The 6,493-nt window shown below is 37.7% G+C and overlaps 1 pseudogene; it reads right to left on the reverse strand.

Moving 5' to 3' along the window:
- Positions 1–2,259: 2,259 nt before the first annotated feature.
- On the reverse strand, positions 2,260–6,228 carry LOC104698726 (ABC transporter B family member 18-like; annotated as a pseudogene).
- Positions 6,229–6,493: the final 265 nt, after the last annotated feature.

A 6,493-nucleotide genomic window follows, 5' to 3' on the forward strand; every position in this document is an offset into this window, starting at 1 on the left:
GGATCTTGGATATCCTTAACTTTTGGAATATATTATATATGCTATTTGTCCGGACATATTTGACTCTTTCAAAAGTATTTGCAAGTGGATTTAATAAAACAATAAAAAAAAAATTATCCGTGGATTATGACACGTTTCAAACCGTTGTGGCGTTGTCCGATCAAAAAAATCATGTTGCTTCCGCTGCTGCATCCCGACGTTTACCCGATTGGATAGGAAGGGTCTTTATAATCGAAAAAGTTCTCAGTATTCTCATGTTAACCGATATGTAATTAAGACACTTTCAAACCCGTCGATTTAATTAGTTTTACCAATTAACGTGGTATCAAAACCTAATATTAGTATATTTATCTTCACGTATAGGCATACAATTATTAAAGACCAATTTGAACATTAAAACCAAATACAGTACCTCTTTAAAAAAATCATTCTACTATATTAATTGCAAAGTACAAATATAAAACTAACCTTAAAATGTGTAAATAATTACATTTACTTGCCATTAGAAAAGTTTAATTAATTAATTAATCATTATTAATTATTAATAAACAAAAAAAATGGATGATCAAAAGTGTAAAACGCTCAGATAGATCATATGTCAGTAAACCATACAACAGATCTGCAAATCTGGATCTTGTGTTGTCAACATGCTTCGATACAATATTTTTGAGACGGTCGAGTCTTTTTACAGCCCTAATACTCTCTCTAGAGTTGGCTCCTTCTGGCCAATTCAGTCTAAACCCTCTCCTAAAATATTTCTCAGTACCCCAGCTGGCTTTTCGGGTCTTTTAACTTAAAAGCCTTTTAACAAAAAGTAAATAAATAAAGAAAAAAAATATTTATTAATTTGATTTTAAAAATCTAATTTAATAAAATTTTTAGTTCAATAGTTTTTACTAGAACGGGTTAATTTTTTTATCAAAAATCTAATCAAATAAAATCTATATCAGTTCCCTTTTACAACTTAGATTTTTAAAACTAATTAATAACATAATAACAAAATAAATTATTACAATTTTTTGATAAAAAAAATTCAGCATACCTAATACATGTTACGTTAGCTGTCTCTACGTGATATCTTCAGGAACAGTGCTGACCGGTATACAACTAAATAATAGATTGTTGCACCGTAGTAATAACCCACCTGGATTTTACGATCCATCTCTGTCACATTCCCAAATCACCCACTTAACCGTTTGTGACACCCAACTCTTACGATAACAAACTTATATCAAACAAATCAGACTATATCCCATGACTACCACCACAACGACAAGTCGACAAGCATAATACCACGTGTTATTTCTTAACACACAACATCCCCTTTCCAATTGTATCTCTCGTGCCTCTCACACTTCTTTGTGCACACTGGCGGATCCGGGAAATTTTTTTAGGGAGATCAATAATTTTTTTAAATAGTTGAAATGGAAAAAAAACAATGTATTAGTGTGATATTGGGAAATCGAACTCGGGTTTGGGGGGTCACACTTAAGAGGGAAAGACCAACTTAGCTGCATATACTTCAACAATTTACATGCAAAAATACATATTTGAATAATTTACCCATGCCAACTGACCCACCTATTTTTATAGGTAGATCCGCCATTGTTTCTGCACCTATCACTCTTACATACATGATCCCTCATGCCTTAACACTTCTCATCCATCGGTTTGCCAGCTATCTTGATCCGCATTCCTCGTTCATAACCACCACCATACAACTACCAGGATCTTTTTTTTTCAGGTCTTTCTGTCGTTCACTCGCAATTTTTCTCACACTCAAACAATTTAGTTTACTACACAAAACGTGCATTTCACGAATCACGCAACCCAACATTAAAATACATATATTTAATATAAGTTCTATCTCTAAAATACTAATTTTTTTGTGTTTTCTTTATACTTTATATAAAAAAATATAATTATATACTTATAAATATTGATACATTCAACAAACAAATTGGTTATATATATTATCTCCGGGTTTTTTTAGTTGTCCTTTAGAATAAATATTTTTTTATAATGGTAGTCATTTTAGATTTCTAATACATATGTTTAGTAAAAGTACATATTTTATCTCAATTGTTTTAATGTATTCAGCTCAACAAAAATTGTTTTAATGTATTCAGCTCAACAAAAATTGTTTTAATGTATCTCGATCAGGTCTAATGCCTTAGTATGTGTGTATCCCTGGTTACTAAGGAGACATCTCCTTGATATGTGCAGAGATTGCGAGATGTGAAGTATTCATAAACACCTTCAACGTAGAGTTCTTTGGAGAGTGGCCAATGAGAAATAAGCTCCCATGGGACCCTTGGCCAACAAAGAAGAGTGTGTACCACTTTCGATAACTTCCCCTTTCTCTAAAACAGTGATCGTGTCGCAGTTCTGAATTGTGCTAAGCCTATGTGCAATCACAACACTTGTCCTCCCAACCATCAAACGCTCAAGTGCGTTTTGTACCACACGTTCCGATTGGCTGTCCAAAGCGCTCGTAGCTTCATCAAGGAGCAAGCCAGATGGGTTCTTTAGAACAGCTCGAGCAATTGCGATTCTCTGTTTTTGACCACCAGACAATTGCACTCCCCTATCCCCGCAGTACGTGTCATAGCCATCAGATAGCAATGTGATAAAATCATGAGCGTTGGCTGCCTTTGCCGCCTCCATAATCTCCGATTCGTTTATCTTGTTAGATGCTCCTCCGTACATGATGTTCTCTCGGATTGTCCCACCGAACAACGTTGGCTCTTGGCTAACAAAAGCTATATGTTGACGAAGTGATCTCAGATGATACGATCTTATATCACGACCATCGATTTTAACAATACCCTTTAACGGGTCATAGAACCGCTCGATCAAGCTAACTATTGTGGATTTACCTGACCCGCTTGGACCTACGATCGCTGTTGACTTCCCCTCTTCGATCTCAATAGAGAAGTTCTTGAATATAATCACATCAGGTCGTGTTGGGTAAGCGAAGTCCACGTTGAGAAATCTTATTTGTCCCTTTATTTTTTTGGGGACGTGTCCATCTAGGCTCTCTGGCTCAATGGTTGTGCATCGATCTAATACTGCAAACACCGACGCAACCGCATCTGATCCCTTGGCTAGATCTTTGGTCATGGTCCCAGCTTCGGCAATAATCCGACCAGTACTCGAAAAAATCAAAAATAACTCTAAGAATGCTTTTGACACCATCTTCCCATCAAAAACTAGTCTACCACCATACCAGAAATTCAAAGCTGACACACCCGTTATAAGGCTTTGTGAAGTCCCTAACATAATCCCTGCTAACCATGATTGGCGGACGCTTTCTCTCCGTGGACCTTCTTGTGCCCTTTTAAATAATTTAATAATTCTTTCTTGTGAGGAGAAAGCTGTGATGGTTCGAATATTGGAGACAGCCTCGGCAGCTAGTTTAGTGCTTTCATCTTGGGCATTGATGGCATGTTTCGACATGCGCTTAAGCAGAACACGTTTAGTGTAGAAGGACACAACAATCAGTGGCTGCACTGAAATCATCACTACGGCGAATCGCCAAGAGATGACCAAACCAATTGCACAAGTGATAGTCACTGATGATATAGTTTGTACCAAAAGTGACATCCGATCACCAACTAGTGATCTCACCTGTCATAACAAACCATTCCAAAATCAATAAATAGATAATTAATTATAAAAAAAAGGAGTAAAAACATTGTTCATATATTGAACTTCAAATTAGTAAGGGGGGAAAAAATACCACATTAGCATCGTTTGCTAGTCTAGAGCAAACCGCACCACTCGAGTTCTCGTCTTTGTCAAACCAATTGACTTCAAACGTTAGTATCTTCCCGAGCATATGTTCTCGGATACGTTTTGTTAGGTATTCGCCCATGTATGCAAAACTATAATGCTGACTAATATTAGTCAAGAAAGTGAACAAAGCTAGTCCGACAAATACTAACACATAGATCCTTGTTTTCTCCTTCATCTCCTCATGACTCGTTAGGAAAAACACTGATACCATTGATCCTGCAGAAAATACCTACGCAACCATATAATGCTTGTTTCCACTCTGGTCTATTCATTGCCATCAATCTCTTAAATAATGGCACACGTGACCTATTATCCTTTGGAATCAAATCTGTAACAATGCTTGAACTCGTGCTATGAATAAATTCTTTTGGACTGTACTTCAGGTCTTTACTCAAACTTGTTACCTTGCCCTCTTTCACACTTACATTGATGTTACGATCTGATTCTTTATTCTCCATTTGTTGTAAGCGGATTAGAGAAGTGTAGTGACCATCTACTTTCTCCAAGAGCTCGCCGTGTGATCCAGTTTCTATAATGCGGCCATTTTTGACTGCACAGATAATATCAGCATTACGAATGGTAGAGAGGCGGTGGGCAATCACAATAGTTGTACGGCCAACAGACGCATTGTCTAAGGCTTCTTGGACTACTACCCTTTCGGATTCTGAGTCCAATGCGCTTGTTGCCTCGTCTAGAAGGAGAATTATTGGTGACTTAATTAGAGCTCGTGCAATTGCGATCCTCTGCTTCTGGCCTCCCGATAATTGTACTCCTCTTTCCCCAACCTTTTCAAACACAAAGACCAAAAATATACATTTATAACGTCAAACAAAAAAATTAAATGTATAGTATGTTTTTTTAATAAGAAAATAGGAATATATATAACCTGAGTTTTGTAACCATCGGGGAACTGAGATATGAAACTATGAGCATTTGAAGCTTTGGCAGCTTCCACTACCTCATCCATGGATGCATCCTCTTTACTGAATAATATGTTTTCTGTTATTGATGTGGCGAAAAGCACTGGCTCTTGGCTAACCAGACCCATTTGTGATCTCAACCAGTTCACTTGCAACTTATGAATGGGCACACCATCAAGAAGAATCTCTCCAGCGACCGGGTCATAGAACCTTTGCAAAAGTGATAGCACCGTTGACTTTCCCGATCCGCTTCCGCCTACCAGAGCGACAGTTTTCCCGGATGGAACTCTTAGACAAAAGTCATCAAAGATTGGGGTTTGGGGTCTAGACGGGTATGTGAACTTCACGTGGTTGAACTCGACTTCTCCTCGAGTTGTCTCCAAAATCTGGCCTTCCACGTTGTCCGAGTCTATATCAGGAATTCTTTTTATCACTTTGATCATTCGTTCCCCCGCTACAAACGCCTCCGAGAAATTTTTGAGATTCGACAAACTTTGACCAAGGGATCTGGAAAATGTAAGATATCAAGTATCATGACTACAAGATGGGTTGTGTTTTGTCAGCAAAACCCAAAAGCCTTTACACGTAGTTACTTACGTGCCGCCGAACGTGACGCAAGCAGTGACCGTGGAGACAGTACCACCTTTCGAACCATAGTTCATAACCAGGCGACTTCCGTACCAAGTCATGAACCCCCATATAGCATAAGTAATACCATTGCTCCCAATGGCGATTCCTTTAGCTAGCCCTTGTCTCAACCCTAGCTTCACCGACCCTTGAAGTGCATTTGAGAACTTTGCAATCATCTTCCTTTCACTACCAAATGCGTAGACGGTTCGAACCGACGAGATAGCCTGCTCAGCTATAGAACCAGCCACATTGTACTTTTCACGTATCTTCCTCGAGATGTTTATGAGGGCTCGGCCATACATTAGTCCAGGGATCAAGAGAAGGACGATAAATGGAAAGCCTACTATTGTAAGTCTCCACAATAAAATGAAACCCACTATGTAGCTTGCGACAAACGCAGATACATTCATCAGAAAGTTTGGTAACTGCTTGAAATCAAAACCATCAATAACCGGGTTAAAAACAGGAATCATGGTTTTAAAATGATAGATAAAGATACAAAGTTAACGACCTTTTCACTGATGAAGTCTTGAATGACGAGGCTGTCACTTAGAGACACTAGTGATAACATCAGAAGTGCTTGTGACATGAAGATCAAAGTAACCCACATCTTGTCTTAACACCGCTTTTAAGTACTTCTCCCTCATTTTTGCCGCTTGTCTCTCCCCTGTTCTTGTCCAGCAGTATCCTTCTGTTTTGTTTATACATATTAAGACCATTTTGACAAAATTAGTTAATGAATGATTAGTTACATTGAATGCATCGAATTAATTTAATTTTCCTCACTCGATTAAAATGGGAAAGAAACATTTTATATATACTTACCAAGGAAACATATCACCAAAGATGCACAAGCCACATAAAGCAAAGCTAGAGCATTATGTTCCCAACAAAAGAAACATTAGTACTCTTTCTCTTATATTCTCATCTGTCGTGGCATGCAACTGATACTAGGATTTTTGTATGTCCTAGCAGGTTCAATTAACCTTATGCAGTTGTAGTATTTAAGGTGTCAATCAAAATGGGATGTTGCTAGTCACTCAAGATGCAATCAAGATTTCACAAGTCAAGACAATTCAAAGAGAGTGTTTTTATCTAACAATCCTAGAATGATGAAAATGCAAAACGGAAATGTGTTTTAGGAC

The sequence above is a fragment of the Camelina sativa genome, chromosome 6 (genome assembly GCF_030686135.1).
Source record: "Camelina sativa cultivar CO46 ecotype springtype chromosome 6, ASM3068613v1".
In the NCBI taxonomy this organism is placed as follows: domain Eukaryota; kingdom Viridiplantae; phylum Streptophyta; class Magnoliopsida; order Brassicales; family Brassicaceae; genus Camelina; species Camelina sativa.